The sequence below is a fragment of the Amblyomma americanum genome, chromosome 8, assembly GCF_052857255.1.
Source record: "Amblyomma americanum isolate KBUSLIRL-KWMA chromosome 8, ASM5285725v1, whole genome shotgun sequence".
NCBI classification, from domain to species: domain Eukaryota; kingdom Metazoa; phylum Arthropoda; class Arachnida; order Ixodida; family Ixodidae; genus Amblyomma; species Amblyomma americanum.
In genome coordinates, this window is record NC_135504.1 from 92,811,055 (window position 1) to 92,826,303 (window position 15,249).

Below are 15,249 nucleotides of genomic sequence, written 5' to 3' on the forward strand. Positions count from 1 at the left end.
TAAATCCAGCAGCTGAGCAGCAGGATGCTTCTTTCTTGCTTTATCCAAAGATCACGAGTGCAATGAAGGATCCTGAGAAGTCAGTGGTTCTCATGATGGATGAGATCCATCTACAGGTGCATTTTGATTATAAGGGTGGCACGATTGTCGGCACTGCCTGCAACACTTGAAATGCAGCAAAGAAGCTCATGTCTTTATGATTCAAAACCTCCTGTCATCACAAAAAAGTGTTGTTCACATTTTGCTAGTTGAACAAATCAATGCTCAACAACTGAACACTGCTCCGCAGCATCAAAAATGAGCTTGAAAAGGTTGAGCTTCGCATCATTGCAGTCATCACAGATAACAACTCTATCAATCGCAAAACAATGTCTCTCTTTGGTTTGTCATCAAAAGTCAGCAGCTCCTATCCTCAACCATCAGATCCCACTCGTCCTTTTTTTCTATTCGGAACAATTGGATCAACCAAAAGAACCATGGAACATGCATGTTTCTTCCTTCACTTATGAATTTGAACTCCAACCCAAAAATTATCACTGCTTCGTTCAAGACCCTCCGTGATCTTCACCTAAAAAAAGAACACCTTAACAAGGCTGCTCCAACCATGTCTGTAAAGGTCCTCCATCCATCTAACAAAACTGGACTCTGGGAAGAAGTGAGAGACGCCATGAGAGCAGTCAACCCCACAGGTGTGCACCAGGCCTTTTTGACCATTATTTTAGTATTTTTTACTAGGAGTTAATTGTAATGTCAAAGTGCAGCCCCTCGTCTGACTGTGACTGTGCCGCCCCTCATTTGACAACAAATGACGGCTGGCTCGGAAGGTCAACACATGCAACATGTTCAGTCCACGCTACACAGGCACGCAGTTACACATGCAGATACAGCATAAACCATTTAGTGCGGGACCACATATGCGGCTTTTTATGACTAGCAGTACGCCTCCCATAGAGTTCAATGTGTCAGCGTACCGCTTAGTGTGCAGTCGCGCACAACGGAAGACCGGGTATAGTGCGGTTTCTCTGAAGAGAAGGGAGCGCACTACCCCACACCGCCTACAAAAAGAGAGAAAAGAGCCACGAAACCCGTCACAAGGGAGAAAAATATGGGTGAGACACTGCAGCGTGTGAAGAAAACAAGTGCAACCAGCGGCCTTATCTTTTGTTTTTCTTTGTGCAGCGCCGCAAAGGCCGGGACCGAGCACCCGCGCCGCCGGGGCGGGTCCCATTCAGGAGGCAAGAAGAGGGAACATTGGGAAAGTCTATTCGCTGGGGGTGGTCGGTTGACAGGCTGGCTCTGCACTCTGACATGCGCCACTCTTTTGCTTTCTCTCTCGTTATCGTGCATGTGCTGGAGTCGTCTCGTGGTACCGAAGTGCCCTGCCAGCTGCGCTAAGTTACCATGCCGCCTGATCCTTCCAACTCAAGTGAACGGCAAGCTTTATCCCTAGAGACGAAGCAAAGTATCATTAAAGACGTCGAAAGTGATCTAAAGAAGGTTTTTGTCGCGCAGAAGTACGGCTTTGCCGACATGAGAGTGTCGGCAATTTGGAAAAACAGGGATAAGGTGCGACAGGAACTGCAAAAAGATTCTGGATCACTAGCAAGGAAGCGGATACGTACATCAAAGCATGAAGATGTCGACGCCGCTTTGTTCAAGTGGTTCTGCGAGGTGCGAGCCTAGAATGTGCCCGTGAGTGGTCCCATTCTGCAAGCAAAGGACAGTTCATTTGCCAACTTGTTTGGCCACGGCAGTTTCAACCCATTAAATGGGTCGACTCAAAGGTTTAAGGACCAGCACGGAATAAGCTGCCATGTTATCACCGGAGAGAGCTGTTCGGGCCTGGCTCAATATAAACATTAAGACAATGCTGGCGAAGTACGCCGAGCGGGACATTTATAATGTGGATGAGGCTGGTGTGTTTTATAATTTGCTACCACACTGCATTCTCGCACTGTCCCACGAACGCTGCTCTGGTAGAAAGGCTTCGAAGGAGCGGTTTACCGCTCTCTTCTGCGCCAATATAGATGGCAGCGACAAGAGCCGCTTATTTGTGATCGGAAGGTCGCCGCGGCCGCACTGTTTCAAAAAAAGAGAGTGCCTGCCAACTACATATAAGGCCAACAGAATGTCATGGATGAGTAGGGAGCTATTTTCAACTTGGCTTCAAAAATTTGATGAAGACATGGTCTCGGAAAAGCGACAAGTTGTCCTAGTTCTTGACAACTGCAGTGCCCACCATGTTAATTTAAAGCTCCGTGCAGTGAGCCTCAAGCTCTAGCCCGCAAATACAATGGCCAAGAGACAGCCGATGGACCAAGGTGTAATCGCCACAGTGAAAGCGCTTTGCAAAAGGCGCATATGCGAAAGAGTGCTGATTAACCTTCAGCGAGATGAAGCGGTGAAGGTTAACCTGTGGAGTGCCATTGACATGATAACGGCATCTTGGTGGCAGATAAAAGCATCAACCATTGCCAAGTGTTTCGCAAAGGCGAGGTTTGTGCGCAGCGCCGTGGTCAGCGATCCTGATGTGAGGAGCGACGATAGCCACCGCGGCGACAATGCCGACAAAGTCCTCAACGCGGACGATGTGTGGTGGGACCTGGTGAAAAACAACATTGTTGGACAGGATGACACATTCGAAGGCTTCGAAAATGAGGATTGTGATGACTTTGTCTGTGAAGAAGCAGACGCGGATGAAGCAACTGTCGCAGCAGTGCGTGACGCGATGAGAATGTATCGGACGATGACGACGAAGGAGACAGCACACCGAAACTTTCGCACAAAGATGCACTGGATTACATCAGCAAGCTCAGGATGTACTGCGCATAGAAGGGCTTGATAAAGCCCCTCAACGGACTAAAAGAAATGCCATCCACTGAAGAACGCCGCTGCCCTCCTCCCTTGCGCGTCCCCTACTTTCAGCCCTCCCATTGGCCGAACGCCGTCACGTGCATTCGCGCGCCTTTTTCTTGCTTGTTTGGTTGCTTCCTCCTCACCCGCGGTGCCATACAGAGTGGGAGAAGCATGCGAGGAGCACGTTTTTGAGCCCTAAAGACCACGTTTTGCTCGTTTTTGCAGGTTCTGCGCCTCGCTTGGACTGCTTTTTCCACAGCGCCGTGTTCACGATGCCGTGTTGCTGCACTTTCGGGTGCCGCACACGTGAAAATGACGGCAAGCGTCTCTTCATGATTCCATCCGCGAATCGAGACGCGGCGCGGCGGAAGATTTGGCTGCAAAGAATCGGCCGGGCTGATTTCAACCCAATGCAGTGGTCGCGGCTTTGTGAGGTAAGTGAGCGATTTCTCGCTCATCACATATCTTATTGGCCGTGATATATTCTGCACTGATTCATAAGTACAGAATTGGTCATTCTCTAATCTATATTAATACATCCCTGGGAGTCCTCACACCACTGCGATGACAGGTACTGCCACCGGTGCTTGTAAGATCTAGGTTGCTGTCCGCGAGCAACCCGCTGCGCCAAACTTATAGTCGCTCGCACACGAACACTGGAGGCATAGGCGCTCACCCTAGGATGTATGAATATATTGTCACGTGCTGCGCATGGGCTCTGAGGAATAAAGAAGACGTGCGGCGGCTGGAAGTAGAAGAGGAAGTCAAGTATCCTGCCGCCGGCGCACCAGGCTCCTCTCGACCAGCCTTGTAAATATTATTTGTAAATAGAACCTGTAACAGTGTGGTGGAGGTGCTGGGTATCGATCCCCGTACCTCTCGCCGGAGCACCAGGCTCCTCTCGACCTGCCTTGTAAATATTATTTGTAAATAGAACCTGTAACAGTGTGGTGCAGGTGCTGGGTCGATCACCACGGACCCCTCTCGCAACCGCTGCAGCCGAAGAATCGCCGGATTGCCACCGTTGCCCGTGCAAATGCCCAAGGAGGCCGACGCACGTCCGACCGGCGCCGCAACGCCCGCTTGGCAGCACTACCGTGAGCCGCGGACGTTTTCCGGGAAGGCTGGCGAAGACGTGGATGATTGGCTCACCCATTACAAGCGGGTGAGCAAATACAACGGCTGGGATGCCACTCTTCAGCTGGCCAATGTCGTCTTCTTTCTCGATGGCACCGCGCTAACTTGGTTCGAAAACCATGAGGCATCAATAACAAGTTGGGACCGCTTCATGGAAGAGCTCCGCAGCTGCTTCGGGGATACTGTTGCCAAACGAAAATGCGCTGAGCAGTCTTTGCTTCAGAGAGCGCAAGTGCCTGGAGAGACCTGCACGACTTACATAGAAGAGGTCTTGAAGCTGTGCAACGTCGTTAATCCCAGTATGTCCGACGAAGATCGCGTTGGTCATCTCCTCAAGGGCATCGCAGAGGACGTCTACAACTTTCTTATTAGTAAAGAAAATTTAGACTCGCCCGCGCATATCATCAAGCACTGCCGCACCTTTGAAGCTCTAAAACTGCGTCGAATTACTCCCAAGTTCGGTCGCCTGCCTAACGTCACCACCGTCGCCAGCGTGGATTTCCACGAGCCTGTGGATGCGGCGACTCTCCCTGACGTGATTCGTCAAATCGTGCGTGACGAACTCTCCCGGCATCAAGATCTTGCGAGCCGCAGTGAGGTCCCGTATGGGAGCTGTTCTCTGCAGGCGGCTCCCGCCTCCCGCTCCTCCCCTTGGAGTTTGTCTGCCCAGGCCCCTACCAGTGCTACTCGCATTGATTACAGCGACGCTCCCCGGATCACCCGCCCCGGCCCCAGGGCGCCTGCTCATCCGCAACGCCACCTGCGGCAGCCGGAGTACGATGGTCGTTTCGACACTGGCTACGAGGAGTGTTATCCCGAGCGCCCCCCCGACCCACCACTTTGTTACCGTTGTGGTATGATCGGTCACATCTCTAGATTCTGCCGTCGCCGGGGCCAGTTTACCCGCTCCCAGCGCCAATGGTCGAACCCTCGCCTGAGTTTCAATGCGCCTGTTCATGACCGTGTCTTCACATCGTCTCAGCGCCCATCCAGTTACGCGCCACCACGGAACGACTCCCCTGTTTCTGACCGAAGTCTGACTCCACCTCCGCACCGCTCTCGCCGCTCGCCTTCCCCCCAACGTCGTTCCCCACCGTCCCCGGGAAACTAGCGTGTGCGGCCGATGGAGGTGCGGTCGCCGGATCATCGATAGTGCCAATTCCTCTGCCCATTGTTATGTTAAGGAACCGCCTTGAAGTTTTAGTGGACGGTATTTGCGTCATGGCCTTAGTGGACACTGGTGCCACGGTGTCAGTGATGAGTTCAACTTTCAAGAACCGTCTGGGTCGTAAAATAATGTTCGCTTGGGATCGTGCTGTTATATTCCGGGGTGTAGGGGGAGAATCATTGGTTCCGATTGGTATTTGTTTTGTGAATGTAGTGATCGCTGGCCACATGTTCCGAACTGAATTCACGGTGCTCCCTCGTTCTACGCATGACATCATCCTCGGTACTGACTTTTTGCACCAGTGCGGCGCTACTCTCGACTTCCGCAGTGGTGGCATATCGTTAAGTCCTGGCCTTCGGTCAGCTCTCATAGAAGACTCGCCAGTGGTTGCCCAAGTGTTTTCTGTCTCTGAAGATACCGTCGTTCTAGCAATGTCTGCCATATTCGTTCCCGTTGTGTCCTCGAGCACGATTTCTGATGCCTTCGATGCTGTGGTGGAACCTTGTTCCCTTAACTGTGCAAAGAAAAGTGTGCTAGTACTCCGCAGCGTCGTCCATGTGACCAAGGGCCATGCCACTCTTTGGACTGTCAATCATTCCAACGAACCTGCAGTATTGCCATGTGGTTTAAAATTGCTGGCTTTGAAGAACGTTTTTCTGTACCAGTTGCCGCGATCACTGACGTGTCTCGTCCAACTAGACGCCGCGATCTGAGCGACTCTCAATTCCTAGCCATGGTCAACAAATCCCTACCCACTAGCGACCGCCAGGTACTAGTGGCCGTTCTTATGAAGCATGCGGACGTGTTTGACTTTGGTCGCGACCAACCACCGCCGATTCCAGCTTCCCGTACCCATCACATGATCAATACTGGATCTGCACAGCCGATTCGCCAGAAGCCATACCGCGTCTCCCCTTCCGAACGTCAGATAATCGATGAACAAGTCCGTTACATGTTGCACCGCGGCATCATTCAGGAATCTTCAAGCCCGTGGGCTGCTCCAGTGATCCTTGTCAAAAAGAAAGATGGCACTTGGCGATTTTGTGTCGACTACCGCCGGCTTAACACTGTCACAAAGAAGGATTTTTACCCGCTCCCGCGCGTTGATGATGCCATTGACTGCCTCCACTCAGCCTCCTACTTTTCCTCGGTGGATCTACGGTCCGGGTACTGGCAGATCCCGATGCACCCGCAAGACAAAGAGAAGACAGCATTCGTGACACCTGACGGGTTGTATGAATTTAATGTTATGCCTTTCGGCCTTTGCAACGCTCCTGCCACTTTTGAACGATTTATGGATACGCTTTTACGTGGCCTGAAGTGGCAAGTTTGCATGTGTTATCTGGACGATGTTGTTATTTTTGGTAGGACCTTCGCCGAACATAACAGCCGCTTAGCGATTGTCCTAGACTGCATAGAGAGAGCGGGCCTCGTGCTGAACTCGAAGAAGTGTCGCTTCGGTGAACGCCAAATTACTGTGCTTGGTCATCTCGTTGACAAGGATGGCCTCAGACCCGACCCGCAGAAGGTTGAAGCTGTAAGCAGTGTCAAAGAACCCAAATCAGTGAAAGAGCTCAGGAGTTTCCTAGGACTTTGCTCATATTTTCGGCGTTTCGTTCCCAAGTTTTCTGATTTAGCCTACCCGCTTACAAATCTCCTGCAGAAAGACACCCCTTTCCACTGGACTCCCGAATGCGACTCCGCGTTTCGGCAGCTCAAGTTTCTCCTCACCTCGCGGCCAATATTGCGTCATTTCTGCCCGACAGCACCGACTGAACTCCACACTGACGCCAGCGGCATCGGCGTGGGTGCTGTGCTTATCCAACGCCATGAGGGCAATCAACACGTTGTCGCTTATGCAAGTCGCACCCTCAGCAAGTCGGAACGCAATTACACTGTAAAAGAGCAAGAGTGTCTCGCCGTTGTTTTCGGCGTACAACGGTTTCGTTCGTACCTTTATGGACGTGCTTTTACAGTCGTCACAGACCATCACTCTCTGTGCTGGCTGGTCAATCTACGCGACCCCTGCGGTCGGTTGGCCCGCTGGGCGTTACGCCTCCAAGAGTTTAACTTCAAAGTGTCTTACAAAAGTGGCCGCCAACACGCCGACGCAGATTGCCTCTCGCGGCTGCCGCTCACGGTTACTACTTCCGATGATGAAAACTTCGATGACTATCTCGCTGCCGTTTCCGAAGAGTTTCCAGATCTTGGCACTTTCCAGATGGAACAACGCAAGGATCAGCACTTGGCGCCGCTTTTTGCCGAAGCCCGTGACCCGACATCCGCAAGCCCTTTCTGCGTTCGCGACGGTTTACTCTACAGAACGAATTACTCGCCTGGAGGTGCGCGCTTTCTCCTCGTCGTTCCGGCTACTCTGTACTCCTCTGTTCTGCAGGCAATGCACGATGACGTCACGGCTGGGCACTTGGGGTTTGCCAGGACCCTTGACCGCATCAAAGAACGTTTTTACTGGCCAAAAATGCGTCACATGGTTCAGCGCTACGTGGCCACCTGCGTGCAGTGTCAGCGGTTCAAGCTTCCCACGACTTCTCCGCCTGGACGCCTGCATCCTTTGCCACCTCCAAGCACGCCATATGAAAAAGTTGGACTCGATCTGCTCGGCCCGTTTCCCCGCTCGTCCAACGGTAACCGCTGGATTATAGTGTGCGTTGATCACCACACCCGTTACTGTGAGACCGCCGCCCTACCTTGCGCCACCGCTGCTGAGGTCTCGCTCTTCCTTCTTCGTGCTGTCATCCTCCGGCATGGACCTCCTCGAGTTGTTATCAGTGACCGCGGTCGCCAGTTTACGGCAGACGTTGTGGAAGAGCTTCTGCGTCTTAGTTCATGCCATTTTCGCCACTCGACGCCGTACCACCCCCAGACTAATGGACTGGTTGAACGTACCAATCGGACACTCACGACCATGCTGGCCATGTATGTCGATTCCCGCCATAAGAACTGGGACGACGTGCTTCCCTTCATTACATACGCCTATAACACGTCGAGGCATGAAATAACTGGTTACAGCCCATTCTTCCTTCTTTATGCCCGTCCGCCTCGAAGCTCCGTCGACAGCATCTTACCTTTCTCTCTCGACACCGAGCCTTCTATTGCCAACACTCTATGTCGCGCTGAAGAAGCCCGTCGGATTGCCCGGATACGCACCTTGGCATCACAGCATCGCTCTAAGCAGCGTTATGACCGCCGGCACAAGGATGTCTCCTACCTGCCCGGTGACGTTGTATGGTTGTGGACGCCCCTACGCAAGCGTGGTTTATCAGAAAAGCTGCTATCCCACTACACAGGCCCGTTCATCATCATTTCATCATTTATTATACCCTTAAAGGCCTCTGTTGAGGCATTACATAAGGGGGGGGGGGACAAAGCAAATGCAACTAAGAATAATACGTTAATACAACAAAACATAATGCAATACAATAAAATGAAAAACGATACATCACAATACAACGTTGGTCAATAATGAAGGGCACAAGGCTGAATTAGGCGGTAACAACTACAACAACAACAAGAAAAATAATAAGTTAACTGGGTGAAGTTTGAGAAGTGTCTTTTATTCAGTACAGTGATTAATTAATGCCTGTCGAAATTTAGTAGCGTCGCGCTCGTTAACAATGTAGTCGGGTAGCAGGTTCCAATTTTCTATTGCAGTTGGAAGAAAAGATTTATTAAATGCCAAGGTCGATCCATGTATACGTTGAATGCTGAGGAGGTTAAACAGGCGGCGCGATGTTCTGATGGGAGCTAGTAATAATGTGTCACGAAGATCAGGAAAATTGTAATATAACTTATGAACGAGGCAGAGTCGTGCGATTTTCCGTCGGAGCTCTAGTGGCGGGATGTTAAGTGAAGATTTAATACTGGTGATACTGCTGTGTCTATTGTAATTTGAGGATATAAAACGGGCTGCTCTGTTTTGAACGGCTTCTAAGGTGTTAAGTATGCTTGGTGAGGATTCCATATAGCCGCTGCATAATCAAGTATGGTACGGGTGAATGTTTCGTATGCTAATTTTCGAACAGAAGGAGGGGCTAGGTACAGGGATCTTCGGATGAGGCCAAGTGATTTTGATGCTCTAGATGCTAGATATAAGATGTGTTCCGACCAGGTTAATTTGCTGGAGATGGTGATTCCAAGGTACCGATATGATTGGACTTGGGTTACCGTGTTTGACAGGAGTGAATATGCAGATCTGATGTTGGAACGTTTTCGCGATACTTGCATGAATTGGCACTTTGAGACATTCAGCTGCATAAGCCAGTCGGAACACCACCGTTCTATTATGTGTAAGTCGTTCTGAAGCGATAGTTGATCCCTGTTAGTGACAATGCGACGATAAAGGATGCAATCATCCGCAAAAACCCGAATAGTGGATGAAACACCGGAAGGAAGGTCATTAATGAAGATTAGAAAAAGAAGTGGGCCAAGAACGGAACCTTGGGGAACGCCAAAGATAACGTTAGTAGTGCCTGAAGGATGATTGTCGATTACTGTGTATTGGGAGCGACCTGTTAAAAAGCAATGTATCCATGATAAAACGAGAGGATCAATGGACAGTCCGGAGAGTTTAGACATGAGGCGAAGATGGGGCACGCGATCGAAGGCTTTAGAAAAATCTAAAAAGATAATGTCAGTTTGGAATGAAGAGTCCATATTTAAGTGGAGGTCAGTGGTAAATTCAAATAGCTGAGTTTCACACGAAAAACCGGAACGGAAACCATGCTGCTTAGTAAAAAAGAAATTGTTCTGATCGAGGTGTGATGCAACATGTGAATATATGACGTGCTCTAGAAGCTTACAGGCAATGCATGTAAGAGATATTGGGCGATAATTTGAGGGATCTGATCTGTTACCTGCTTTAAACACCGGCACAACTTTGCTTATTTTCCAGTCTTTCGGAAGCAAACCCGTAGTCAATGACTGCTCGAAAATAACTTGAAGGAATAGGCTAGAACTTTCCTTAGTGCTCTTAAGAAATTTTGCAGGAATTCCGTCAGGGCCTGGTGCTTTCGACGTTTTAAGCCCATCAATTATTTTCACAATGCCTTCCGCTGCAATGTGAATGGGGGGCATTTGAGGAAAATTTGAATTGGGAACTGGTGGTATATTTTGAGGGGGCTCATGGGTGAACACCGATGAAAAATATGAATTCATTGTATCTGAGCGGAGTTCTGTGGGAACAGATGCACCACGTTCGTCAAACAAGGTGATGTCTCGTGAACGGTGAGTGTGTGGTGCCAGTATGGACCAAAATTTCTTTGGATTATTACGAATAATGTTCTTCAAGTCCTGATGAAAGAATTTCTTTTTACTGTGTCGTAATAACCGTGTATATTGGTGAAGACATGCCAGGTATTTTTGCCATTTAGGAGCGAAAGTAGAATTTTTCGCTTCACGGTAGAGGCGTTTCTTTTTATTCGATAGTCTTCTTAGTGTGTTGGAATACCACGGTTTCCTAGCATCACCGCGAATACGTATGAGGGGAACGTGAGCATCAATAAGCGATAAAATTTTATTTTTATAGAGTAGCCAGTTTTGATCTATTGTTCGAGCAGGAGAAGAATTTAGGAAGTACGGAAAATACTTAAGCTCGGAATTAATCTTAGCGAAATCGGCTCTTTTGTAACTACGGATGTATTTTATTGACGGTTGTTTCATGGGGATTGGAATAGAAAGATCACACAACAGCAATTTATGATCACTGAGGAAATCAACACATGACAGTGACCGGATAAAATCTGGATTTGATACCAGGATAAGGTCAAGAATATTAGTGCCCCGGGTTGCTATTTTAACTGTTTGCATGAGGTTAAATGTGAGTACCATGTCAAGAAATTCGTTGTTGCTCGCCTCAATGACCTCAACTATGTCATCTCTCCCCAATCAACGCAAGGACGCCGCTCCAGGACAACCCAGGTCGTGCATGTCGCAGGGCTGAAGCCATTCCACTCTCGGGACCCCGATTGATTGACTGGCCCAGAGGGCTTCGTCTGCGAACGGGGAAATGTCACGTGCTGCGCATGGGCTCTGAGGAATAAAGAAGACGTGCGGCGGCTGGAAGTAGAAGAGGATGTGCCATATTACTTGAGGAGAAGAAGAAGAAGAAGAAGAAGTAGTCAAGTATCCTGCCGCCGGCGCACCAGGCTCCTCTCGACCTGCCTTGTAAATATTATTTGTAAATAGAACCTGTAACAATATATTAGAGAATGTCCAATTCTGTACTTATGGGCAGTAACACATTAGCGCTGCCGCGCCACACCCTTATATTTGCACTGTGTTCAACTTTGTTGACCGATCGCAATGACGTTGTGCCGAAAACTCCGTGCTTTTTATCGATTCCGTCATAGAATCGAAAACGTTGCTTTTGCTTTTGGTCTGAATGTGTGGTAACTGCATCTTTAGAATGTATCGCCGTAGATAACGAAGCGGTGACGGTACTTTGGAGAAAAGGGGCGCTTAATTTTTTGCGTAATGTTGAGCATATTTGGGCGACTCCGTGCCCTAAAAGAAAAAAAAAATTGAACCCTTTTCCTGTCGCTATTAGCCATACTCAAAGCAAAAACGTTTCGATGAATTATAACTATATCAAAATTGGTAGAAAGTGTTGAGCTTGATGGCCATTCTAATCGCCTATCTCGTATCGACTCAGAATCAAGGTCGCATTCCGGCGGTGTAGGAAACGACGTTAACTTTCTCTGAAAGTGTATGAATTAGTGCTTAGTGGAACACGGTTTGATAGGGGCCCTGTTTTCTGAATTCACTTTTCAACAGGACCACTTCACGGACGAGCAGTTTGAGCCGCTGATTCTCAAGAGCTGCGGGGCAAAAAAATTGAAACCCAATGCCGCCCCATCACTCTTTATCCATCGGAAGCAGCCTAAGCCAAGGAAGCCACCTGCCAAACGTAAGATTACGCCTAGAATTTGATTGATATTAATGTCACACTGCAGATTTCCTTGCAAAGAAAACACGGTGAGGATGACGTATCAATCCTAGCAGAGTAACGCTGATGTTAAACAGCAGTATGTACTCGCTAAATTTTAGGCATTTCTGGTCCCAGCCAGAAGTACAGAGAATGCATACCTATTTTATGTATGAAGTTATGCGTGTACCAAGTCAGCTATAGATTTCATCGCCCCCTTTCGTGCAGGTTCTGCTGTGCCGTCTTGCAGCACACCTTTTAAATCACCACAAGACAACAGCGTTGCTGGTGAGTGAGTACTTGCTGTGTGATGTCAATCACCACGCTGCACGTGATAAGGTACAAAGCTCATTGCGGGTGTATGGTGTTCATTATTACTTTTTGCAGCCTGTTTGGAAGCTGGTCCTGCTTAAAGTATACCACCATGGCAAGGTAACTTTCATCCACAAAATTCACTCATGAGGGGTTTCGTTCGTTCTGTTTTCACTTTTTTTTGTACCGAACAGTCATGCAATATGTTCACAGGCACACAGCCTTCTTTGGTACCTGCTGGCCTTGAGCTCCTGTGTGCAGCTGCGGATTGCATTGAAAGTGAAGATCTGTCGAGTAACTACCATTTATAAACACAGTTTCTTCTGGTGAAGAGCAGTCATTTTATGATGTCTTCCTGTGCAGGCTGCATAGATGCTGACCCCACTAGCATTTCACTGCAAAGCTCATTGCAAGGTGCGCCCGCTATCGTGTGCCATTCATCAACGCTGTATATTCGTGGAGTAAACTGCTATTCCACGATATACAATATTTTCTTGTGTAGGCTGCTCGGATGCTGACAGCACTAGCCCTCTGTTGCAGAGCTCGTTGCAAAGTGAGTGTTTATCTAGTGCTATTCATTAACGCTGTATTCTGCTGGAGTGCACCGCTATTTTATGATATTCCCTCTTCTTCTGTATAGGCTGCTCAGATGTTGACTTCACTTGCCCTTTGCTGCAGAACTCGTTGCAAGGTAAGGATGCTTTAATTCAGGGTTTTCTCGTCTTGATCTTTCTGCATTATATGCAGGTATAAAAACTCCTAGCACGTCTACTAGTTACGAGGCTCTTCCTGCAACTGTAACTGATGTTGACGGTGAGGATTTCTTGCTGTGAATCTAAAGGGGATTCTCTAAATTAAAACTTGGGAGCTTTCCATTTCTTCAAGAATACACACATGATACCATAGCTCATGTTTCATGATGCACTTTTTGTCTTTGTTTCAACTAGGGAGCACATCAAAAGAGGCCTTTTGTGCAGCAGATGAGGCTGCCTTGCACAAAAGAATTGCTGAGCTAGAGGATGAGCTGAAAAGCCACAAACGAAAACTGTCCATCTGTCAGCGACAAAAGAATGCTGCACTTCAAGAAAAAAGCGCCCTGAAGAGACGGACCTGTCATTTTTTAGCAAATGACCAGCTTAAATCCATGGAAAGATCTACAATGCGCGGCACACCATGGTCGACTTCTACCATTGAAAAAAGATTGAAAATCAGGCTGTCTTGTGGATCTCGGGGTTAGAACGTCGTCCGAGAAATTGGGACACCACTTCCGTCTGAACGCACTCTGCAGAGACACCTAGAAGATTTGAAATTTTTGCCTGGAATACTTCATGAAATTCTACCATCTCTTTCTGTCAAAGTGAGTATGTCTGGCATAACACATCTTTTCCTTGCTGAACATACGTGCTTTGGCAACAAGGGCCCAAGCGGATGTTAAAGCTAACTACTAACACTGTTAATTCTTTGGGGGGAAGTTCGCAATACATTCATTGGCTGATGTGGTTTTTTACTGAAGATATTTTGTTTTATTGCAAACGAAGGCAGTCATTTGCAATGTGACAGTATTTACATGTATCTTCTTTATCAGGTGAACCTCATGAAGGACTATGAGAAGCACGCCGTCCTGAAATTGGATGAAATGCAGCTTACGCCGGGAATTGCCTACGACCAGGGAACCAAAACGGTGATTGGGAAGCCAACCATTCCTTTATCAAATGGTACCCTCCCAGACAATGTTATGGCCACAACATGGTCTTTTTTTTTATGCTTGCTGGAGTGACCACACGCTGGAAGCAGACAGTAGCACACCACTTAACATCTAACTCTTTTTGCAGTAATACTGTGAAACATGTGATTCTCGAAATCATCCAATCATGTGAGAGCATTGGGATCAAAATAGATGCAATAGTCTGCGACATGGGAGATGGCAATCAAGCCCTGTGGAAAGAATTTGGAATTGTTGTTGGCAGGCACTGCCGCAGCAAAGTATCTTGTTCCCATCCATGTGACAGCAGCCGACAGCTTTACTTCATGGCAGATGTTGCCCATCTGTTGAAAAATCTGCGCAACCACCTAACTCAAGGACAGTCAATTTTTTTGCCTGAATCTATAGTTAGGAAACACAGCTTAACGTCAAGCGAGGTAAACCTAGTTCAAGCAGAAAGGCTTGTTGAGCTCGACTCTAAGCTTGACCTCAACATAGCACCTCACCTTAAGCCCTCTTGCCTGGACCCCGGTCATTTTGAAAAAATGAAAGTTGGTCTGGCATTTTCGTTCTTCAACCATGATACCGCAGCAGCATTATGCCTTCTGGTTCAAAGAGGGTCCCTGCCAGATGAGGCCCCGACTACTGCGCGGTTTTTTTGAAACTGTTTTTAAGTGGTTTAAGGTTATGACATCGAGAACTACAAAGCTTGCCATTAGCAAATTTGATCAGGTGAAGTATGCCGAGGCAGTTTCATTCCTAAATGATGTCATTTGTTTGTTCTCAAACATTAAAATAGGTGATGGAAAACATTTCTGGAAGCCAGTCCAAGCTGGCATTATTTTAGTTAGTACTGTTGCCCTTGAACTCCAAGACTATTATCTTAATAAGAAAGGTTTTGTGTGTGTTTTGTTAAGTCGATTCGGTCAAGACCCACTAGAAAACCTGTTTTCAACTCTCCGGTCAAAAAATCCCGTCCCCAGGCCACTCGAGTTTCGCTGCGCAATTCGTGCGGCAACGATGGCTCAGTTCTTCAGGCCAAGAAGATCTGGTAACTATGACCATGACTCAGGGCACTCGCTGATAGGTCTGAGCAGCCTACCAGCAAAACAGAAAGAAACTGTTGACATC

The 15,249-nt window shown here is 48.2% G+C and overlaps 1 pseudogene; it reads left to right on the plus strand.

Moving 5' to 3' along the window:
- The first annotated feature begins 667 nt into the window (after positions 1 to 667).
- LOC144102615 (uncharacterized) lies at positions 668 to 14,780 on the plus strand (annotated as a pseudogene).
- Positions 14,781 to 15,249: the final 469 nt, after the last annotated feature.